Raw genomic sequence first — 25,762 nt, 5'->3', positions numbered from 1 at the left:
CCTTAGACCACTGCGCCACTCGGGAGGCGAGTGACTGGGTAAACAAATACTGAACTTATGGAAGCCCCACTCGCCAGGGAGTCAACTCTCAACAAATACACCTCACCGTTAAAAATAGGATTGGTTAGGGTTAAAGATGTTATTGAAGTAAAGAAGCAAAGATGATAGGCCTTGGCATGTTAGCAAATGCTTAAGTTTCTGTTGGATTCAAGCATGCACACTGCTGCACACTGTTTTGACATTTCCTATTCTTCTGACGAATCCAGAAAAAACTAAGGGTGTTTTGGCAGAATTGGCAATTGAAGGCCATTACATTCTGGCTGGAACTGGTTAGCCAAGGCCATTTACAACCCAGTCAAAGGTAGATAGCCCAGGCAATTTTTTCTCCAGCTAGCGGTAGATAGCAAATCATGTTTCCACCCCAGTCAGAGTCAGAGATTGGAGGCATTTCACTGCATTTCTACTCAGTGTGTGAGGTGCTCGGTGATAACAGCAGAATAATGTTTTTTTTTTTATGGACCTGCTGCCACTTCTATAATGAAACCTATCTACCTCCCAGACTACCTCATGTCTCCACACGCTCACTTCTAGTATGAGACGATGGGGAAATGCTGAAATACTTTACTCCTACGTAGACTGTTTGCACTCACGCACACACACGTACCACTATGCTGCGTGTGGTGACTGCAAAATGTCCCTAGTAAGGTCATGTTGTGGACCTGAGATCATAGCCGTGTGTGTTAACACTCTAACCCTGTCCTCCTGACGTCTCTGCCTGTTTACTGATGAGTCTGGCGCTGTCTGACCACTCCACACAGCCTGATTGGTCCTTTAGTTCACAGTCATTCTGGTTCTAGAGGACTGGAATCTTCTCTGTTTTCCTTCCTGCCAGTCAATACAAATGTGGAGGCAATCATTTCACTCTGTATGGGTTAATGTGTGACCATTCAGAGACTAATTACAGAATGATACCTAGTCAGTTGCACAACTGAATGCATTCAACCGAAATGTGTCTGTCTCATTTAACCTAACCCCTCTGAATCAGAAAGGTGCGGGGGGCTGCCTTAATCAACATCCATGGCGCCCGGGAAACAGTTGTTGTTGGGGGTTAACTGCCTTGCTCACGGGCAGAAAGGCACATTTTACCACCTTGCTGGCTCAGGTATTCGAACCAGCGACCTTGCAGTTACTGGCCCAACACTCTTAACCGCTAGGCGACCTAACGCCCCTCTAGGTAGACTTGTTTGTGTATCTGTGGGTTAAATGTATGTTTTTGGTTACTGCTCGTTAATGACTATTGCCTCCATGGCGATCTAGCTAGTACTGTATGTGTGTTTGGACTTGGTTGTTCCCACCCCCTCTTGTGTGATGTCATGCCAGGGGAGAAAGAATAGGATAGGCTTGTTGCTGTCTGTGTAGTGTTTGTGTGTGTCTGTGTGTATGCCTTCTGTCCTGATTAAGATCTATTACACAACCCAGAACAGACAATTAATTAGTCAGGCCCTATACCACTGCTAATCCCATGCCTCCCGTCCTCAACACGCGGCTCAACTGTACATGAAAGCAGATCCCCTGCCTGCCCCTCCTCGCTAACACCCTCTGTAACCATCGGCAGCAGGAATTTTCATCATAGGTACACGTCAATTATGACAGACAAAATGAGAAGAAAAAAAATCCAGAAAATCACATTGTAGGATTTTTAATGAATTTATTTGCAAATTATGGTGGAAAATAAGTATTTGGTCAATAACAAAAGTTTCTCAATACTTTGTTATATACCCTTTGTTGGCAATGACACAGGTCAAACGTTTTCTGTAAGTCTTCGCAAGGTTTTCACACACTGTTGCTGGTATTTTGGCCCATTCCTCCATGCAGATCTCCTCTAGAGCAGTGATGTTTTGGGGCTGTCGCTGGGCAACACAGACTTTCAACTCCCTCCAAAGATTTTCTATGGGGTTGAGATCTGGAGACTGGCTAGGCCACTCCAGGACCTTGAAATGCTTCTTACGAAGCCACTCCTTCGTTGCCCGGGCGGTGTGTTTGGGATCATTGTCATGCTGAAAGACCCAGCCACGTTTCATCTTCAATGCCCTTGCTGATGGAAGGAGGTTTTCACTCAAAATCCCATGATACATGGCCCCATTCATTCTTTCCTTTACACGGATCAGTCGTCCTGGTCCCTTTGCAGAAAAGCAGCCCCAAAGCATGATGTTTCCACCCTCATGCTTCACAGTAGGTATGGTGTTCTTTGGATGCAACTCAGCATTCTTTGTCCTCCAAACACGACGAGTTGAGTTTTTTCCAGAAAGTTCTATTTTGGTTTCATCTGACCATATGACATTCTCCCAATCCTCTTCTGGATCATCCAAATGCACTCTAGCAAACTTCAGACGGGCCTGGACATGTACTGGCTTAAGCAGGGGGACACGTCTGTCACTGCAGGATTTGTGTCCCTGGCGGCGTAGTGTGTTACTGATGGTAGGCTTTGTTACTTTGGTCCCAGCTCTCTGCAGGTCATTCACTAGGTCCCCCCGTGTGGTTCTGGGATTTTTGCTCACCGTTCTTGTGATCATTTTGACCCCACGGGGTGAGATCTTGCGTGGAGCCCCAGATCGAGGGAGATTATCAGTGGTCTTGTATGTCTTCCATTTCCTAATAATTGCTCCCACAGTTGATTTCTTCAAACCAAGCTGCTTACCTATTGCAGATTCAGTCTTCCCAGCCTGGTGCAGGTCTACAATTTTGTTTCTGGTGTCCTTTGACAGCTCTTTGGTCTTGGCCATAGTGGAGTTTGGAGTGTGACTGTTTGAGGTTGTGGACAGGTGTCTTTTATACTGATAACAAGTTCAAACAGGTGCCATTAATACAGGTAACGAGTGGAGGACAGAGGAGCCTCTTAAAGAAGAAGATACAGGTCTGTGAGAGCCAGAAATCTTGCTTGTTTGTAGGTGACCAAATACTTATTTTCCACCATAATTTGCAAATAAATTCATAAAAAATCCTACAATGTGATTTTCTAGAATTTGTTTTCTCAATTTGTCTGTCATAGTTGACGTGTACCTATGATGAAAATTACAGGCCTCTCTCATTTTTTTAAGTGGGAGAACTTGCACAATTGGTGGCTGACTAAATACTTTTTTCCCCCACTGTATCAGTTTGATGCAAATGTCATGTGTGTAAAATGTGTACTGTGGTAATGTATGTATATTTGTGTACGTATGTATGTGTGTGAGTGTATGTATGTGTGTGTGTGTATGTGTGTGTGGGTGTGTTTGTTTGTGTGTGAGAAACATGTTAATAGCTCCTTCCCCAGTGAGAATGGGGACCGTCGCCGAAAACAAAGACGGTTCTGCCTAATTGTTCTGCAGAGTTATTAGAGGAAGGAAAGACAGAAAGGCTTCACACCACTCACTCACTTGAGTATTTTACCTAATTATTTTCAGATTATCTCATTTTGTGTACCCTCTGGCCGATCTGCGGTCAAGAACCCAGAGTTCATCTCAGCCTATGCTGCCCTTCAGTCCCCACACTTTTTGGCCCTGAAGGAGACATGGATCACCCCCAGAGAACACTGCTACTCCAGCTGCTTTCTCTTCATCTGACTATGTGTTCTGGTCATCGCGGTGGTGGCACAGGGCTATTAATTTCCCCTAAGTGGAGATTTTATATTTTCTCCCTCACTCACCTGTCCATCTCCTCATTTGAATTCCATGCTGTCACTGTCACTTGTCCACTCAAGCTTAAAATTGCTGTCATCTATCGCCTACCAGGTGCCCTTAGAGAGTTCCTCAATGAGCTTGACACTTTGAGCTAACTTCCTGACGATGGCTCACCTCTTATTGTAAAGGGCGACTTCAACCTCCCAACGTCTGCCTTAGATACATTTCTTTCCACCTCTTTCTTTCCCCTCCTTGCCTCTTTTGACCTCACAGTTTTCCAGTCCCCTCCCAATCACAAGGCAGGCAATACGCTTGACCTCATCTTTACTAGAGGCTGTTCGCCTACTAATCTCACTGCAAACCCCCTCTAGGTCTCGGATCACTACTTTGTTTCCTTTTCTCACCCTCTCATCAAACCCTACCCACTCAGCCCCTACCCAGATGGTAATGCGCTGTCGCAATCTTTGCTCTCTCTCTCCCACTACTCTCTCCTCTTCCATCCTATCATCTCTCCCTTCTGCTAAATCCTTCTCCCTCCTGTCTCCTGATTTTGCCTCTTCGACCCCACTCTCCTCCCTTTCCACATCATATTACTCGCTCTGTCCCCTTTGCTCCCGGCCGGCTCGGCCTTCCCCTCCTGCTTCATGGCTGAGTGAATCATTGCGAGCTTACAGAACAAGGTTGAGCAAAAATGGAGGAAAACTAAACTTCCGGAGGACTATCATCCTTTCACTCCCTTCTCTCTACCCTCTCTTCCTCTGTATCCACTGCTAAAGCCACTTTCTATCAATTTTAAGCTTCTGCCTCTAACCCTAGGAAACTATTTTCCACCTTATCCTCACTCCTTAATCCTCTACCCCATCCCCCTCCCTCCTCCCTCTCTGCGGTTGACTTTGTCAACCACTTTGAAAAGAAGGTTGATGACATCCACTCCTCATTTACTCAGCCTATTGAGTCCACTTGATCCCACTTACACAAAACTACCCTACGCATTGACCTCTTTCTCCCCTCTCTCTCCAGATGAAATCCTGCGACTAGTGAGGTCCGGCCGCTCGACAACCTGTCCGCTCGACCTCATCCCCTCCTCCCTTCTCCAGACCATCTCTGGAGACCTTCTCCCTTTCCTAACTTCCCTCATCAACTCATCCCTGACCACTGGCTGCATCCCCTCTGACTTCAAAATGGTCAGCGTCGCACCCCTCCTCAAGAAACCAACACTCGCCCCCTCTGATGTCAAAACCAACAGACCGGTATCCCTTCTTTCTTTTATTTTCAAATCACTTGGCATGCTGTCCCTGACCAACTCTCTCGCTATCTCTCTCAGAACGAGTTTCTTGACCCTAACCAGTCAGGCTTCAAAATGGGTCACTCAACTGAGATTGCTCTCCTCTTTGTCACGGAGGCTCTCCACACTGCCAAAGCTGACTCTCTCTCCTCTGTTCTCATCCTCCTAGATCAATCCGCTGCCTTCGACACTGTGAACCATCAGATCCTCCTCTGCACCACATACTCTCACTACTGGTGTCCCCCAGAGCTAGGTTGTAGGCTCTCTCCTCTTCTCTCTATACACCAAGTCCCTCAGCTCTGTCATATCCACACATGGTCTCCTATCATTGCTATGTGGATGACACTCAACTACTTTTCTCCTTCCCCCCTTCTGACACACCGGTGGCGACCCGCATCTCTGCGTGCCTGGCAGATATCTCAGCTTGGATGTCGGCCCACCACCTCAAACTCAACCTCAACAAAACAGAGCTGCTCTTCCTCCTGGGGAAGGCCTGCCCGGTCCAAGACCTCTCCATCACGGTTGACAACACCATGCTGTCCCCCTCCCAGAGTGCAAAGAACCTTGGCGTGACCCTGGACAACCTCACACAGGAAGCGGCCTCACAATTTGTCATCTCCCGTCTGGACTACTGCAACTCGCTGTTGGCTGGGCTCCCTGCTTGTGCCATCAAACCCCTGCAACTTATCCAGAACGCCACAGCTCGCCTGGTGTTCAACCTTCACAAGATCTCCCATGTCACCCCGCTCCTCCACACACTCCACTGGCTTTATGGAGGATTTTCTAGTACATATGTTGTAGAATGAAACGCCTATATGCCTTAAATGCTTATGATTAAGAACCAATTAAAGGGTTAAAACAGAGCAGAGACATTTCTTTAGTGCAAACACTGTGCTTCTGATAATGGATGATTCCCTCTAACTCCCTGCAGCTGGTCTGGGTATGTCATTGACGTGATGTAGATAAAACGTATCATTGTAGCTGTGTGGAGATTGGAGTAACAATGGAACTAGTGTTATCACTTGTTTGTGCTTATGACTTGACACACATAGCCACATGCACATAGTCACAAGGAAAAACCATAGCCACAAGGTCCTGGGAGGATGGCTGTTGGGAAAGGCTTAAATGTATGTGGTTGAGAATGAGTCACGCCATGACATGTTTAAACCATGTTTAAGTATTGATTGATATGTTTTATAATGTGTTATGAAACGATAAGGGTAAAACAGAATGAAGAGTGTGATTGTTCTTTAACGTACGTATGTATATCATTATTTGAGTCACGCCACCAATATAATGAGATAAGTGACAGAGGACCCATTTAGAGAAGCGCACGTAGCCCTCGTGAGTAAACAACATGTGACACCGAACATATAATGGAGTAACTGTGTAGGTTGTATAAGCATGACTATGCATTTGTGTCTGTATAAAAGGAGAGCTCCTAATCAGGGAAAACAGATGTTCTGCAGATCATCTCGGCTTTCGTTGCTTCGTGTAATAAAAGTATATTTTTATTCTACAAAAACTCTGGAATAACTTTTTATTTTTAACAAGTATAGTAATAATTATCCACGACAGCTTCCAGTCGAAGCTCACATCCACAACAAGACCATGGTCCTTGCCTACGGAGCAGCAAGAGGAACTCCTTACCTTCAGGCTATGCTCAAACCCTACACCCCAACCCAAGTACTCCTTTCTGCCACCTCTGGTCTCACAGGAGGGCAGCTCCCGCTCAGCCCAGTCAAAGCTCTTCTCTGTCCTGGCAACACAATGGTGGAACCAGCTTCCTCCTGAAGCTAGGACAGCAGAGTCCCTGCCCATCTTCCAAAAACATCCAAAACCCTACCTCTTCAAATAGTATCTTAAATAATCCCCCCTCCCCATTGTTATACAGTTCTTATCTAATGAGTGTGTAGGGAGTGCGGGCGTGTGAGGAAGTGCCTCACATCGATAAACAGATTTATTAAATCACAGTAGCGCTTGCTTGGAATTATCAAAAAGATGTGCTGAGTTAACACTGCCATTAGGCATTTCCTGTGTGTGTGTGTTTGTGTGTGCCTGTGTGTGTGTGTGTGTGTGTGTGTGTGTGTGTGTGTGTGTGCAAGACCTCCACACAACCCCACTCTGGCATCCTCTGATAACGAACAGAAGACCCCATCCCCCACTACACTCGTTCTTTGAATCAGAGGAGAAACCACTATTTGAAGTCACAAAATGCACACTTTTTGAGAAACTGCTGCAGGAAGTTAATTCAAAGAAAACCTCCCTGTCCCTGATATAATACTGTAGAAAGATTACCTGGGTTGGAGCTAGATTAGGTCACCATCAGTGTGTTCCAGACAGTAACAGAAATATTGACCTTGTATTGTATAGTGGATGCTTTCTGAACCTCATATGCAATGGGAAGGCATCCAGTTTAGTGTGCATATTACACTACTCATATCAGTTATACAGACACACTCTCCTATTGACTGTGGCCGGATCTCTTTCCCATCACACTCTCTCTGGTCAGTCAGGGGGACAGGGGGTTCATCCCAAATGGCACCCTATTCCCTATATAGTGCACTGCTTTTGACCAAAAAGTTAAAAGTAGTGCACTAAATAGGGAATACGGTGCCATTTGGGATGCACAGCCTGGCCAATCAGGGTGACAGGCATTTTAATTGTCCTGTACTGATGGTGGTGGTGTGACAGAACAGGGGAATCAGTTAATCCTGTCCCCAGCAGTGTCACAGCCTGTTTTTCACACCTTCAGACAAGGGATCTCATTGCCTCCTCTGGTGCACTCTGTCTCGCCCTCTTTCATTCTCACTTTTCTATCTGTTTCTCACTCACCTAAACACTGTCACATTCCCCTTTTCATTTTCTCTATCCACCCTCCCTCTCTCCGCTGCTCCCTCTGTCACGCCCTCACCGTATCACCCCATTTCTCTCTCTCTCCCTCCCTCCCTCCCTCTCTGTTTTTGAGGTGACTCATCAGTGTGTCACAGTGTCACAGAGGGCGGAGGGACACAGTCTAATCAGACAGTTTGTGTGTGTGAGGTCCTGCTGGTGGCGTCCAGTGGTGTGTGATTAGAGGATTATAAACGTGGAGGAGGGCTGTTGTGTTCCTCTCCACATCCACATCCTGGTCATTAGTTTTGCTCTCTGTCAGGGGTTGTTTTCTGTCTCTATCATTTGTGTCAGTACCAGAGCAGCGCAACACACTTAGAGGCCATGTTCCTATCTATCTGAATGGCCTCCCCTGCTCCCGTCTATACTTCTTCTCATTCATCAAGGCAAGGCCGGAATTGATGGCTGTGTGTGTGTGTGTGTGTTTGTGTGACACAGTGTGTCCCCACTGTGCGCTGGCCCACTGTGCGGTTGTAGTGTAGGAAATCAAACAGATGGCTGACGTTATTGGTAGTGATGCTGTGATGGAACCCACCTGTGTAAATGTAATAGATGTTAAGAAGTCTTCCTGCTCTGCTCCACAGGGCTGGGTGTGTGTGTGGGTGCGGGTGCGTCCGTGCGTGTGATGGAGTAAACAACCAGTTATTTGTCCATCTACCCCCACAGAGAGACAGCAACCCAGTGGAACTTCGCTTGAGCGAAACAGTAGTGGTTGGCTGAAATGGTTGGAGAGAGTAAAAAGAGTCAACCCCCATCCCCTAGACACACACACACACACACACACCCTGCTGAGAGCATGCATTCTGTTTACTCACTGGGGATCCCCAGTAACAGTCAGTCAATATAGGGCTGCATATGGTCCAGTTCACTGTGGCAGAAGAGAAGAGAACTGTAGTGGAATCATTATTTATTTGCACAGTGTATGTCCTACATGAGGGCAAATGATGTAGCTTCTTGCCTGACATGGTTGAACAACATCAACAGTGCTGCACCATCAGATGCATTGATAGGACCCTGGCATGCTAGCTATCATAAATCTCTTATGGACAAACACACCCTAACGAATGTGGGCCGTGGACGGTGATGATTCAACATGTAGAATCGTCAGGATATTAACAGAAAATGATGGCCGATGTTCTGTGTTCAGAGGCAATAGGATGGCCACCCGCTGCTTTTAACCGTTGATCGGCACGGTCTGTTTTGTACTTTAGATCTCCCATCAAGGAAAGTTATATTGGGTAAATACTGCCGTTAAAACCTCACCTCACTAACTGGCTGGTCTCAGGGTTTAGGACGCAGAGGGGGGTTTATTTTTATTTCTAATCTCCATTGTGCTGTTTCCTCTCACATCCATTCATCAGTGGTGCCACCATGCAGCCCTCTCCTCTCCTCTCCTCTCCTCTCCTCTCCTCTCCTCTCCTCTCCTCTCCTCTCCTCTCCTCTCCTCTCCTCTCCTCTCCTCTCCTCTCCTCTCCTCTCCTCTCTCTGCCTTCCTTCACCACAAATGACCTGGGCTCCAGTCTATCATTGTCCCTGAATCACTGCTACAAGACTCCCATCTAGCCCTAAATGGACATCGGCCTGCTTTTATGATAATACTACTACTAATAATTATTATTTGCTTATATTTGTCCTGTTTCACACATGAACAAGTGTGTATGGTACCTATTTCCATGGCATAGGTTTTTGTTTTTTTACTACTAATGCAAACTACTTGTTATATGGTGGATTGTGGTCTGTTTCAATGGGAAATGGGGTGAATTAAGATGCAGTGTTGTGTGCACCTCTGCTTTTATCCTTCCATAAGGTACCTCACCTGAATCAACTAATATGATGGTGTGCTGCTGAGTACACTGTGTGTGTATGTGTGTGTGTGTGTGTGTGTGTGTGTGTGTGTGTGTGTGTGTGTGTGTGTGTGTGCAGGCAGTGTTGCCATGTTCGCCTTTTTCCCAGAAAATTGGGCAACTTTGAAAACGATGTCGTGGGTGAAAATGTATTGGTCGCGGGATGCGGGTTTTTGGGCTATTTCTAAGTTACACCGCGGCCGCCATGGCATTTCTTGAAAGAAAAAAAAACGAATCACTGTAACCTGCTGCTGACTGTCAGGCAGTGAGGCAGGCTGTTGCTGAGTGAGTGAGTGGTGGGGAGGGCTGATGGGGTGTGTGTTGAGAGAGCACTACAGTTAATGGCTGAGTCACGTGAGCGAGAGGAGTGGGAGCAGCACGCGCGCACGTTGTGACAACTTGCTACCAGTTGTAAGTAGGCTGTTTAGATTGTCATTATGGAGACACCTATTTCCAACCCTTTAAAACACATTAATACGCTAGAACTGATGCACATAAATAAATAATGGAAAAAACGACTGCATTCTAAAGTTGACGTTGCTTAAAGAAAACGGTATCAAGCGAAGTATTTTATGCATGCTCAGTTCTTGTTCTCCTGGTGGAGTGGAAATTTGAAATGGAAGTTATGGAACTCCCTTGCATGGTTTTTTTATGGGGGAAAAGTCCTCAATGAAACTGACATTAAATGTGGAGAATGATACATTTGCCTCTGTTGGCCATCAAGTAGCCTATTAATTTATATGCCATTGTAGTCTACCAGTTGATATAATAAATATGTTGAAATTACGATATCATTGGAGTCATTGCAAATCAATTTGTGCCAAATCAATTTGTGCCAATTTGTGCCACTGGAGCTGGCAAACCAATTTAACAAATAGCCTATAACTTCAGTTTATTGATGTTGTAGCCTTATGTTATTATGCAATTATTAATGGACATGTTTAGTTAATTAAATTGGAAGTTATCAAAGCTCTATCGCAATTGCCGATCAGTTGTTAGAACGCATTAGATTGACGGTAACAGTAGTCAGATTAGGCTACAGGTAAAACATGCCTAAAAAATCAACACTGGCTGTTGTTGACAAGCCTATTCAGTTCATATACATATTATTAGTATTTAATTCAGTGATTGAAATGATGACCCCATTCTCAGTAGCCTATTCCAGCAGGCTATTGGGAAACAAGCACTTCTTACCTCGAAATCGCCTCACTATTCATATTGAATAAATGTGTCTGTTAATTTGAACTAAGCAAGCTGCTAAATCGTTCAGTTTACATCTTTCCTTACCATCAATCTAAAGTGATGATGACGCCGGAGAAGATGGCTGCCGTTTTACAGCCCCCTAACCAATTGTATTATGTGTGTTTTTTCGTATGATTTGTCATTTATTCTGTACATAATGTTTCTGCCATCGTCTCTTATAACCAAAAAGAGGACAGTGATTACTCACCTCGTATTGGACAAAGATTTTTTCTTCAACGAGGCGGCCGCAAAGGATATCCTACAGACACCCGACAAGGCCCAAATCCCTGTCATTCGCAGGAGAAAGAGACAGAGATATCGTGGACGTAGGTCGGGGTGCCTCGTAAGGATCCGACGGCGAGCGAGTTAACTGCCTCTTCCATCAATCCTATTAGCCAATCTTCAATCATTGGAAAAGAAATTAGATGACCTACGATTATGCTTATCCTACCAACGGGACATTAAAAACTGTAGTATCTTATGTTTCACCGAGTCGTGGCTGAACGACGACATGGACAACATACAGCTAGCGGGCTATACGCTACATCGGCAGGATAGAACGGCTGACTCCGGTAAGAAAAGGGGTGGCGGTCTGTGTATATTTGTAAACAACAGCTGGTACACAAAATAAAATACTAAGGAAGTCTCAAGGTTTTGCTCGCCTGAGGTAGAGTACCTTATGATAAGCTGTAGACCACACTATTTACCTAGAGAGTTTTCATCTATATTTTTCATAGCTGTCTATTTACCACCACAAACCAATGCTGGCATTAAGATTGCACTCAATGAGCTGTATAAGGCCATAACTAAACAGGAAAACCCTCATCCAGAGGCAGCGCTCCTAGTGGCCGGGGACTTTAATGCAGGGAAACTTAAATCCGTTCTACCTTATTTCTACCAGCATGTTAAAAATGCAACAAGAGGAAAAAAAACTCTAGACCAAGTTTACTCCGCACACAGAGACACATACAAAGCTTTCCCTCGCCCTCCATTTGGCAAATCTGACCATAACTCTATCCTCCTGATTCCTGCTTATAAGCAAAAACTAAATCAGGAAGCACCAGTGACTCGGTTAATAAGAAAGTGGTCAGATGACGCAGATGCTAAGCTACAGGACTGTTATGCTAGCACAGACTGGAACATGTTCTGGGATTCTTCAGATAGCATTGAGGAGTACACCACATCAGTCACTGGCTTCATCAATAAGTGCATCGATGACGTCGTCCCCACAGTGACCGTACGTACATACCCCAACCAGAAGCCATTGATTACAGGCAACATCCACACTGAGCTAAAGGGTAGAACTGCCGCTTTCAAGGAGCGGGACTCTAACCCTGACGCTTATAAGAAATCCCACTATGCCCTCCGACAAACCATCAAACAGGCAAAGAGTCAATACAGGACTAAGATTGAATCGTACTACACCGGCTCTTATGCTCGTCGGATGTGGCAGGGCTTGAAAACTATTACAGACTACAAAGGGAAGCACAGCCGCGAGCTGCCCAGTGACACAAGCCTACCAGACGAGCTAAACCACTTCTATGCTCGCTTCGAGGCAAACAACACTGAAGCATGCATGAGAGCACCAGCTGTTCCGGATGACTATGTGATCACGCTCTCCGTAGCCGATGTGAGTAAGACTTTTAAGCAGGTCAACATTCACAAGGCCGCAGGGCCAGACGGATTACCTGGACGTGTACTCCGAGCATGTGCTGACCAACTGGCAAGTGTCTTCACCGACATTTTCAACATGTCCCTGACTGAGTCTGTAATACCAACATGTTTCATGCAGACCACCATAATCCCCGTGCCCAAGGACACTAAGATAACCTGCCTAAATGACTACCGACCCGTAGCACTGACGTCTGTAGCCATGTGGCTAGTGTTTGAAAGGCTGGTCATGGCTCACATCAACACCATTATCCCAGAAATCCTAGACCCACTCCAATTTGCATATTGCCCCAACAGATCCACAGATGATGCAATCTCTATTGCACTCCACACTGCCCTTTTCCACCTGGAAAAGAGGAACACTCATTGACTACAGCTCAGCGTTCAACACCATAGTGCCCTCAAAGCTCATCACTAAGCTAAGGATCCTGGGACTAAACACCTCCCACTGCAACTGGATCCTGGACTTCCTGACGGGCCGCACTCAGGTGGTAGGTAACAACACATCTGCCACGCTGATCCTCAACACGGGGGCCCCTCAGGGGTGCGTGCTCAGTCCCCTCCTTTACTCCCTGTTCACCCATGAATGCATGGCCAGGCACGACTCCAACACCATCATTAAGTTTGCAGACGACACAACAGTGGTAGGCCTGATCACCGACAACGATGAGACAGCCTATAGGGAGGAGGTCAGAGACCTGGCTGTGTGGTGCCAGGATAACAACCTCTCCCTCAACGTGACCAAGACAAAGGAGATGATTGTGGACTACAGGAAAAAACTGAGGACTGAGCACGCCCCAATTCTCATCGACGGGGCTGTAGTGGAACATGTTGAGAGTGTCCACATCACCAATGAACTATCATGGTCCAAACACACCAAGACAGTCGTGAAGAGGGCACGACAAAGCCTATTCCCCCTCAGGAGACTGAAAAGATTTGGCATGGGTCCTCAGATCCTCAAAAAGTTATACAGCTGCACCATCGAGAGCATCCTGACTGGTTGCATCACCGCCTGGTATGGCAACTGCTCGGCCTCCGACCGCAAGGCACTACAGAGGGTAGTGCGTACGGCCCAGTACATCACTGGGGCCAAGCTTCCTGCCATCCAGGACCTCTATACCAGGCGGTGTCAGAGGAAGGCCCTCAAAATTGTCAAAGACTCCAGCCACCCTGGTCATAGACTGTTCTCTCTGCTACCGCACGGCAAGTGGTACCGGAGCGCCAAGTCTAGGTCCAAAAGGCTTCTCAACAGCTTCTACCCCCAAGCCATAAGACTCCTGAACAGCTAATCATGGCTACCCTGACTATTTGAACCCCCACCCCATCTTTTTATGCTACTGCTACTCTGTTAATTATTTATGCATAGTCACTTTAACTCTATCCACATGTACATATTACCTCAACTACCTCAACTAGCCGGTGCCCCCACACATTGACTCTGCACCGGTACCCCCCTGTATATAGCCTCCCTACAGTTATTTTATTTTACTTCTGCTCTTTTTTTCTCAACACTTTTTTGTTGTTGTTGTTTCATTTTACTTTTTTATTAAGAAATAAATGCATTGTTGGTTAAAGGCTGTAAGTAAGCATTTCACGGTAATGTCTACACCTGTTGTATTCGGCGCATGTGGCAAATAAAATTTGATTAGATTTGATTTGATTTCCTACATCTTGTCTAGGCTACTGTAGACTATCTGAAATTAGATGTAGGCCTATCAGGGGTATTTTCTACCTGCCTTTATCTAAGCAAACCATGGCAAAGTTCAATTACAATCATAAAACCAGATTTTAGTCTGTAGCCTATGCCTGTTGAAATGACAAGTCAATCTCGCAAATGGGCCATTTATACTAGTTTGTAGTCTTAACATCTGGCACGTAAAACAGCACAATTGCCAAAAAATACCCTAACATTCGTTTTTTTATGTTAGTCCAAGTGTTTCTTGCTCAGAGATTTCGAGATCCCCTGACCAACTTTCATCATTCAAACTCTCCTGTGGAATTTATCTATAGTTATGCACATGCTCAAAGGGGATTTATTTACAATTATAAACCTGGTTCGAGCCCTGAATGCTGATTGGCTGAAAGCCGTGGTATATCAGACCATATACCACAGGGATGACAAAAATATTACGTTTGTAACAAGCTTATAATAGCAATAAGGCACCCTGGGGGTTTGTGGTATATGGCCAATATACCACGTCTAATGGCTGTATCCAGGCACTCCGTCTTACATCATGCATAAGAACATTAATCATAGCAGTCAAATTAGTTAAATCAATATCCACTGATGAAAAATGATCTGGCGAGTTTAATAAGGGCAAATTATATTTTCTATTACGACACATTCAAATTCCTTTATTACTTCATGTCATAGATTGCAATAATTATTATTTTGAAGAAAACTGAATTTAGCTTCTAACATCATTACAACTTACTGTGATATTCCTTCTTAATTCTCTTGATAACATTATGGAAAAAGGGTTTATTGTATAAATATGGCAACTCCTCCCTTGCTGTGAAATAAAAATGTGGGCTAGTTTTCAGGCCTTCTGGGTAGGTTTTGAGTGGTCATTGAACTGGAAATTTTAGCTAAAATGTGGCGCTGGACATTTTAATTTACCGAACCCATATGCATTGGGTGCATAACCTGATTTGGGCGTCCACCCACTGTGCTCAGAATGAAAGAAATCACATTTAGATTATGGCAATTCATCTTAACAGAACATGCAACTGCATGTATCCTTCTTACCAAATTCCGATGCGCACTTTAAAGCTATACATTTTAGTCATTTAGCAGAGCAACTTACAGGAGCAATTAGGGTTAAGTGCCTTGCTCAAGGGCACATCGGCAGATATTTCACCAAGTCAGCCCGGGGATTCGAACCAGCCCAAGGCTCCTATCCGCTAGGCTACCTGCCGCCCCATTTTAGAATAACATTTACTTCTCCTCAGCCAACAAGAGGAGTAACAAACAGCAAAATCACTAGCCTATGTCAATCTACAGGCGTGGTCAAAGGTTTTGAGAATGACACAAGTATTGGTCTTCACAAAGTTCGCTGCTTCAGTGTTTTTAGATATTTTTGTCAGATGTTACTATGGTATACTGAAGTATAATTACAAGCATTCCATAAGTGTCAAAGGCTTTTATTGACAATTACATTTAGTTTATGCAAAGAGTCAATATTTGCAGTGTTGATCATTCTTTTTCAAGACCTCTGCAATCCGCCCTGGCATGCTGTCAATTAACTTCTGGGCCACATCCTGACTGATGGCAGCCCATTCTTGCCTAATCAATGCTTGGAGTTTGTCAGAATTTGTGGGTTTTTGTTTGTCCACCCGCCTCTTGAGGATCGACCACAAGTTCTCAATGGGATTAAGGTCTGGGGAGTTTCCTGGCCATGGACCCAAAATGTCGATGTTTTGTTCCCCGAGCCACTTAGTTATCACTTTTGCCTTATGGCAAGGTGCTCCATCATGCTGGAAAATGCATTGGTCGTCACCAAACTGTTCTTGGATGGAGAAGTTGCACTTGGAGAATGTGTTGCTACCATTCTTTATTCATGGCTGTGTTCTTAGGCGAAATTGTGAGTTAGCCCACTCCCTTGGCTGAGAAGCAACCCCACACATGAATGGTCTCAGGATGCTTTACTGTTGGCATGACACAGGACTGATGGTAGCGCTCACATTGTCTTCTCCGGACAAGGTGTTTTCCAGATGCCCCAAACAATCGGAAAGGGGATTCATCAGAGAAAATGACTTTACCCCAGTCCTCAGCAGTCCAATCCCTGTACCTTTTGCAGAATATCAGTCTGTCCCTGATGTTTTTCCTGGAGAGAAGTGGCTTCTTTGCTGCCCTTCTTGACACCAGGCCATCCTCCAAAAGTCTTCGCCTCACTGTGCGTGCAGAAGCACTCACACCTTTTTTGTGCAAAGCAATGATGACGACACGTGTTTCCTTGCAGGTAACCATGGTTAACAGAGGAAGAACAATGATTTCAAGCACCACCCTCCTTTTAAATCTTCCAGTCTGTTATTCTAACTTAATCAGCATGACAGCGTGATCTCCAGCCTTATCCTCGTCAACAATCACTGACATGATGGCTGCTGGTCCTTTTGTGGCAGGGCTGAAATGCAGTGGAAATGTTTTTTGGGGATTAAGTTCATTTTCATGACAAAGAGGGACTTTGCAATTAATTGCAATTCATCTGATCACTCTTCATGATATTCTGGAGTATATGCAAATTGCCATCATCAAAACTGAGGCAGCAGACTTTGTGAAAATTAGTATTTGTGTCATTCTCAAAACTTTTGACCACGACTGTACTATCCTCCATAGAAGAAAAGTCTACATATTCTATTGGGTCAGCTTGTGATTCTGTGCTAGAAAGAAATAGCCTATTCCTATTCCTTGGGCAATGAGGCTGATGCAACAGGTCAGAAAGTTTAGCTTAAAATGTTGATAAACTTCTTCACATTTTAATCGCGCAATGCGCACAATTAGCGGGAAAACACAGTTGTCAAAATCACAAGACACATGAGAGCTGTTTCATATGACAGAGATGAAAATAACCGTTAGAAATTTTGAAAGAGAGGTGATCTAAAGATAGCATGGGTTACCAATATGACTAGGATTATGCCTTTGGCTACTGGACAATGAAAGAAAGTTGATTTGAAAACCAATAGAACATGAGAGAAATAGGCTACTGGTTTCAATGGCAAATGGAAGTCTTTATAAAATAATTGGCACCATGTTTCTATGGTCTACTTTGAAGCAAGGTAAAACATGCCTCATAATATGAAGTAACGCGTTCAGGTTTCAAACAATTAAGTATGTTTTCAAAATGCATACTGCCTCCAGCTCATTAAAAAGTGGTGTGTGATGCGCTGAAGCCTGCCTACCATGGCCTATGCAATTGAATGGCGAATGGGAAGTGTGCTTAAATAACCAGTTGAGAAATACAAATAGTAGGCCTAACTTATTTTAATCGTGGCCATCAACATTGTTTTTTACACGAGATTGCATTTGGAATTGTTGCGCAATGATTGGGCTTATAACAGCAGCAACAAAGGAGCTGTTTGTGGAGCTGTGGCAGCCAGGTAGCAGCTGCTCTCGCGCTGTTTGACAGATTTTCAGCTCAAACTAGGTTCTTTATCTGTATCCTATGTGCGGGTGATAAAAAACATACATAATAACTAACGAAAATACACATTATCCTAGTGTAATCACTGGCCCTATGCTCAGACAGTCATCTCCATGATTTGGCTCACCTATGGCCTCTGGGGTTCTCTGTTTGTGTTCCATATGCTAATGTTATGCTAAGATAAACAGATGGCAGACAGTGCAGCTCACCCATTTCTGGGGTCGCAAGTGATTTCACCATTCATCTGGGACTAGTGTTGTGTAGGGATGGAATCAAATCATTAAAGTACCTAGCGCTATACAATCCTTTCCCCTCTTTAAGCTGCATGGACCATAGCCCTACATTAGCAATCAAGAATAGCTGGAGCTCTCAAGTGTGTACGCACAGACAATGACAGGAGAAAAGCTTTAAACTAAAATATAGAGTGGTACTAGTAGACTCTTCTTAAAAGAGTGGTTCACTTTTTTTCTTTACCAAATCTAAATTTTTGATGTAAATCGCATGTTATAGAAGGGTCCATCACTTTTTTAGCTATTTCACTTGGTTTTGAGAATCTTACCCCACCCGCAATAGACTTCCTCATTGCTCGTTCTGCAGCATGGGGGCCACGGAAAACATAAACAAAGGCTCCAAAAACCTAATAGGTCCTTTTAGTAACGGCAAACACCAAAATACATCCTTTTAGTAATGGCAAACACCAAAATACATCCTTTTAGTAACGGCAAACACCAAAATACATCCTTTTAGTAATGGCAAACACCAAAATACATCCTTTTAGTAACGGCAAACACCAAAATACATCCTTTTAGTAATGGCAAACACCAAAATACATCCTTTTAGTAACGGCAAACACCAAAATACATCCTTTTAGTAATGGCAAAGCTCTCAGTATACAGTCGTGATGCAGGTCTTTAGATGTTGTGCACATGAAATTGTATAATTCCAAACTTTATCAGCAACTTTGTATTCCATTTTGTTGGACTTGAGCGACACATTTCCATGTGCGAGCATGCGTGTGCTTTCTCTTTCCCATTGTGGTGATACGAGAAATGAGAAAATGTGCATGCTCACACACAGAAATGTATCGCACGCACGCATCGACACACACAACAATTATGGTTATTCCTATAAATAATGGGGCCATTGGTATTGGGATCAAATTTTCAAAATGGTAAAAATAAAAAAATACAAATCATGCAGTTACACATGTGTACTTGGAGGAATAAAAGTGAATATATACAAATTGGTCCATAACTCCACCTATACAACAACATAGGCCTAGGACTATACAAACTTTAAGCAGGGTTCAGTCAAATTAAAGTACTTTCAGGGACTTTTTCAAGAACTTATTTGTAATTTTCAAGGAACTCAATGTTATACAATTGTAAAATGTATGTAATTGTACATGTAGGGCCTAATAGACAACTCCCCCTCCCCCAAAAAAGCAGAAAGTGTCAAAATAAAGTAGGCCATTACCACTTTAAGAATAATAATTAAAAATAATGCATTTTTCAGGCCTTGCCAATGCATTGATATTGAAATTATTATTACATTGTAAAATATGTGAGAATAATATGGACATTATCCGACTAAATAGATTGGATGCATGCCGATTGTTCTGTATCCTAGGTGGCCGACGCAGACACACATAATAAAGCCGTGAATAGTGGTATCATTAATCTCACCATTTGAATCTCACCAACGCTGTTTTTATAATGAGAAAGTGACCATAAATCAGGTTCCTTTTTTAATGGAAGGATTTGGAAAGCCAAGATGAAGATCAGTTGCTGTCATCCTCATAATCATATCCTCATAAAAACATGGCAGATTATTATCAATGATTTACCAACAGCTGTAACAAGTCGTCCAGTGTAGGAAATCCTCACTGGTACCCTAGTTTATAGAAAGACCCTTATACATTGGTTGAAATGATCAAATCGTCACACTATTTGTGAAGCAAGTTCGAGATAATCTGGACATCACATACTGTAGGATATCAGAGATTTTGTGAGGGTCTCTCTCTCTCTCTCTCTCTCTCTCTCTCTCTCTCTCTCTCTCTCTCTCTCTCTCTCTCTCTCTCTCTCTCTCTCTCTCTCTCTCTCTCTCTCTCTCTCTCTCTCTCTCTCCTCTCTCTCTTCTCTCTCTCTCCCCCTCTCTCTCTCTCTCTCTCTCTCTCTCTCTCTCTCTCTCTCTCTCTCTCTCTCTCTCTCTCTCTCTCTCTCTCTCTCTCTCTCTCTCTCTCTCTCTCTCTCTCTCTCTCTCTCTCTCTCTCTCTCTCTCTCTCTCTCTCTGTGTGTGTACATCGCCAATATCAGAGAACATGGTTCTTTGTGTCTTTGAGATGTGAAGCAAGGAGGAGTGAGGCAGCTCCAGATTGGCCCAGTGAAGCACAGAGGCGTTTCTTTGAGCCGTACAGTAATTGAACATGGCAGACAGTGGTGTTTCACACTTCAAAAGCTCTGTGTGGAGATTGGCTGTCATACGGTCGGGTGGCCAGCAGCTTCCAGATGAACAGCGTTGGGACTCATACATGACAGACTATAGGATTACTCCCTAGGCTGCGCCCCAAATGGCACCCTATTCCCTATATACTGCACTACATTTGACCAGGGCCCTGGTCAAAAGTAGTTCACTACATAGGAAATAGGGTGCCATTTGAAACACATCCTGAGGAACAGATTCTACAGCTCAGACAGGATTTCACACAAATTATCCAAAACAAGCAGCAGAGTCAAAGCAGAGCACTATGTTATTCGCTTACACACAATTTATTCTACAGAATACCTTTGCTATCAAAAAAAAGCAGTTAAGTTCTGTTGTTGGAAGAGGTATACATGGACGTGGAAGTTAGTTGACTACAGTGCTGGTTTGAAAGTATTCCATACGAGAGCGTCACTTCTGTTCCAATCTGTTGCAGATGCTGAAGTATTCTGAAAATGGTGTTGTGTGTAATTGTTAGGCTACAGTGATATAAAAACAATATCTGGCTTGTATTGTGTTATGTGCTCAAAAATCATAAGAGCAGGGTCATTGTTCACCAGATAATCAAACTGATCTGTAATTATGACAGGATTCTATGTAATTTAGTTAATTACTTGGGGAGTCTCCTCTGTTCACCAGCTTCCCACACACATGTAGTGTCAGGAGTCACACCCACTCACAGTGGCAGCAGCACACAGGCTCATATAGAGCCCTGTGACTAAACATTCATTGATGGTCCTGAACACTCACTGGTGGTCTTCTTTAAGGACAAAATATATATTTAAAAGAATTAAGAATAAAATGGAACACTAATGTATTTCCTGTATTATTTACTCTTATCATACACCACATGACCAAATGTATGTGGACACCTGCTCGTCCAACATCTCATTCCAAAATTAATGGGCATTAATATGGAGTTGGTCCCCCCTTTGCTGCTATAACAGCCTCTACTCTCCTGGGAAGGCTTTCCACTAGATGTTGGGACATTGCTGTGGGGACTTGCTTCCATTTAGCCACAAGAGCATTAGTGAGGTCGGGTACTAATGTTGGCGTTCTAATTCATCCCAAAGGTGTTCGATGGGGTTGAGGTCAGGGCTCTGTGCAGGCCAGTCAAGTTCTTACACATAGATCTCGACAAACCATTTCTGTATTGACCTCACTTTGTGCACTGGGGCATTGTCATGCTGAAACAGGAGAGGGCCTTCCCCAAACTGTAGCCATAAAGTTGGAAGCACAGAATAGTCTAGAATGTCATTGTATGCTGTAGCGTTAAGATTTCCCTTCACTGGAACTAAGGGGCCTAGCCCGAACCCTGAAAAACAGCCCCAGACCATTATTCCTCCTCCACCAAACTTTACAGTTGGCACTATGCACAGCGTTCTCCTAGCATCCGCCAAACCCAGATTCGTCCATCGGACTGCCAGATGATGAATCGTGATTAATCACTCCACAGAACGTGTTTCCACTGCTCCAGAGTCCAATGGCAGCGAGCTTCACACCACTCCAGCCGACGCTTGGCATTGCGTATGGTGACCTTAGGCTTGTGTGCGGCTGCTCGGCCATGGAAACCCATTTCACAAAGCTCCCGACGAACAGTTCTTGTGCTGACGTTGCTCCCAGAGGCAGTTTGGAACTCAGTAGTGAGTGTTGCAACCGAGGACAGACAAGTTTTACGCGCTACGCGTTTCAGCACTCGGCTGTCCCGTATTGTGAACTTGTGTGTCCTACCACTTCGCAGCTGAGCCGTTGTTGTTCCTAGATGTTTCCGCTTCACAATAACAGCACTTACAGTTGATTGGGGCAGCTCTAGCAGGACCGAAATGTGAGGAACTGACTTGTTGGAAAGGTGTCATCCTATGACGGTGCCACGTTGAAAGTCACTGAGCTCTTCAGTATGGCCGTTCTACTGCCAATGTTTGTCTATGGAGATTGCATGGCTGTGTGCTGGATTTTATACACCTGTCAGCAACGGGTGTGTCTGAAATAGCGGAATCCACTTATTTGAAGGGCTGTCCACATACTTTTGTATTTATAGTGTATTTATTGTCACATGTATTATATCTACTGCATTCTAATAAACATGATCATATTTATTATACTGTATGTACGTATTAATTATTTATATATTATTATAATACTGTGTATGCTTCCCCCTTTACTCACAGATGGAGGGGGATACTGTGGTGCATTACGGTTCACTAAGCACAAAAACTATTGGAATGTTTGAGGCTTTCAAATTCCCAGGATGTTGCTTGCCTCATACTCCATAGATTATGGAGACATACAGGCTACACTGTAAAAAAGTGTTTAATCTACTTTAAATGTTTTACTAATTTTATTAGTAGTAGTAGTAGATTAACTCCCAATGTTTTAGAGTAAAAAAAGTTGAATAAATAGTTTCGATTTACACAAATAAAGTATGTCCAGGGAATAAATAATAGCCATAAAAAAAATGGGATTTACTGATAATATGATGAAATATGTGTTGATGTTACACAAATATGTTACAACCCCCCCTCCCCCTTCTCTATCTCTCTCTTCTTTCTTTCTCTCTCTCTCTGTCTCTCACTAGGTTTCTGAATTGGATTATAATTTACAGCTGGACTGGGAGACTGTAGAGGCTGCATGCTGCATGCTGCAGACTCCATCAGATAGGGAGATAATGGTCCTTTATGATGGCTCCTGAGATAATGAAATGCCAGTGTCTGTAATAAGATCAGTGGAACGTGAGCTTTTGACCCTCAGAAAGGCTGGCTTCATGTGGATAATTTCTAGTGAGGGTAGTAGTTCTTAAACCAAGTGCAGAGTGTGGCTTCTCACTGTTCTGTTCTGAATTATTGCTGATTATTCCGTTGTTTTTGGGTCAGTGAATAGAAACAAAATGCCACACAATCACTGCAACATTAATGCACATGATGCAACAGTACGCGCACATCATGATGCACATGGGGACACACAAAGGCACAAACAGTGGAAATGCCAAAATGCTAATGGCAACATTTACCAGTGGCTGGGAGGCAGGGCTGATCAAACAAGAAGAGATGTTGTAAGGTCGAGGAGGGGATTACACATTCACACAGCAGCAGTGCCTGCCTGCCTTCCAGGCAGCTCTGCCCAGATCCCAAACACAGAACCACTGTAGGTCCATTGTGGAATAACCCATCCACTGGTCCCATCCTTTTATAACCACATACATGTTTGTGTGGAATCTTCACATACTGGCTTTTTGGAAGTCCTGAAAAACAGTAATATATGTACAGTACCAGTCAAAAGTTTGGACACACCTACTCATTCAAGGGTGTTTCTTTATTTTTTGAAACTATTTTCTACATTGTATAATAATAGTGAAGATGTCAAAACTATGAAATAACACATATGGAATCATGTAGTAACCAAAAAAGTGTTAAACAAATCAAAATATATTTTATATTTGAGAGTATTCAAATTAGCCACTGTCACGGATTCAGCCGAGGCGGCTCCTCCTCCCTGCTCGGGCAGGCTTCGGCGTTCGTCGTCCCCGGAGTACTAGCTGCCACCGATCTATGTTTCGGTGTTTGACTTGTTGTGTCTGATTGTGTACACCTGTTCCCCATTACGTTGTATTGTATTCCCTATTTAACCCTCTGTCGTGCATTGTGTGTTGTGTGTTATTGTTTGTGTCATCGGCAGTGTGCGGGTTGTTAGTTTTCTCCGTTGTTTGGAGACTGTTTATTTCACTGGCGACTTTTATTAAAGTACGGTTTCCAGTAGCTCTGTGTCCTGCGTGTGACTTCGCCTACCGCATTTCACTGTCGCCGTTCTGACAGCCACCTTTTGCCTTGATGACAGCTTTGGACACTCTTGGCATTCGCTCAACCAGCTTCATTTGCTATACATTTGAGCTAATTTTAAAGGGTAAACTATAACTACATCACCAAAACACAACTAAGTTATCCACCTGACTAATCATCAAGCTAATTTGTTAGTCATTACATTGTTGCTGGTAATTGCTGTGTATGTATTATTCAGATAAACCTCTAATGTGGATGATCAAAGAGATGAATTCTGCAGTTCCCTCCACACAGCAAATTGTTTTCTCTAAGATGTATAGTAGCTCCAGTACAATACAAGATGGTGGCAAAATTGTTCAAGGTTTATATCTTACGCAAATGTAGTTGTATGCAAAAATAGATCAAATCAAATCCCAACAATGCAGAGAGAAAAATAGAAGAAAAATAGACAAAATAAATAATAACATGAGGAATAAATACACAAGAGTAACTATAACTTGGCTATATACACGTTTTACCAGTACTGAGTCGATGTGCAGGGGTGCGAGGTAATTGAGGTATATATATGTACAGTACATATAGGTAGGGGTAAAGGGACTAGGCTACAGAATAGATAATAAACAGTAGCAGCAGCGTATGTGATGAGTTTGAGCAAAAACGGTCAATGGAGATAGCCCTGATAGCTATTTGGTTGAATATTTAGACTGTGTCATGGATTCTGTAGTGGGGGAATCCATTCTGGACAGTGACAGTGGCCTGAACCACAGCCTGGTCCTCCTGTTCCTCCACATAGTCAACCTCCATGGGCTCCTCCTCATCTAGAGGTGGACCTAGAATTACAGATTGAGGGATGTTAAAGGGACACTCTTTCATTTGTTTAGATGGAGCTATGGATGCAAAGACTGACAGGTTAGGCGTACAGATGTAATATCTTAATTTGATCACCCTGTTGCAGAATAACTTTCCTGCAATGCAGGAAATATAAAACTTCTAGTGTATTTGAGGTTTAAAAAGGCTTCTAAATTATTTCCCTGCTGTAGCAAACAAGCTCAAATTAAGATCCTACATCTGTAGCCTATATTCTTCAAAAATCAATGGGCATTGAACAGCTGTATACAGTGGGGAGAACAAGTATTTGATACACTGCCGATTTTGCAGGTTTTCCTACTTACAAAGCATGTAGAGGTCTGTAATTTTTATCATATTGTATGATTTTTAAGTAATTCATTTGCATTTTATTGCATGACATAAGTATTTGATACATCAGAAAAGCAGAACTTAATATTTGGTACAGAAACCTTTGTTTGCAATTACAGAGATCATACGTTTCCTGTAGGTCTTGACCAGGTTTGCACACACTGCAGCAGGGATTTTGGCCCACTCCTCCATACAGACCTTCTCCAGATCCTTCAGGTTTCGGGGCTGTCGCTGGGCAATACAGGCTTTCAGCTCCCTCCAAAGATTTTCTATTGGGTTCAGGTCTGGAGACTGGCTAGGCCACTCCAGGACCTTGAAATGCTTCTTACGGAGCCACTCCTTAGTTGCCCTGGCTGTGTGTTTCGGGTCGTTGTCATGCTGTAAGACCCAGCCACGACCCATCTTCAATGCTCTTACTGAGGGAAGCAGGTTGTTGGCCAAGATCTCGTAATACATGGCCCCATCCATCCTCCCCTCAATACGGTGCAGTCGTCCTGTCCCCTTTGCAGAAAAGCATCCCCAAAGAAGCACCCCCACCTCCATGCTTCACGGTTGGGATGGTGTTCTTGGGGTTGTA

Source organism: Coregonus clupeaformis, chromosome 35 (genome assembly GCF_020615455.1).
Source record: "Coregonus clupeaformis isolate EN_2021a chromosome 35, ASM2061545v1, whole genome shotgun sequence".
Classification (NCBI taxonomy): domain Eukaryota; kingdom Metazoa; phylum Chordata; class Actinopteri; order Salmoniformes; family Salmonidae; genus Coregonus; species Coregonus clupeaformis.
The sequence above is the reverse complement of the archived record's forward strand: the minus strand, read 5'-3'. Positions refer to the sequence as shown.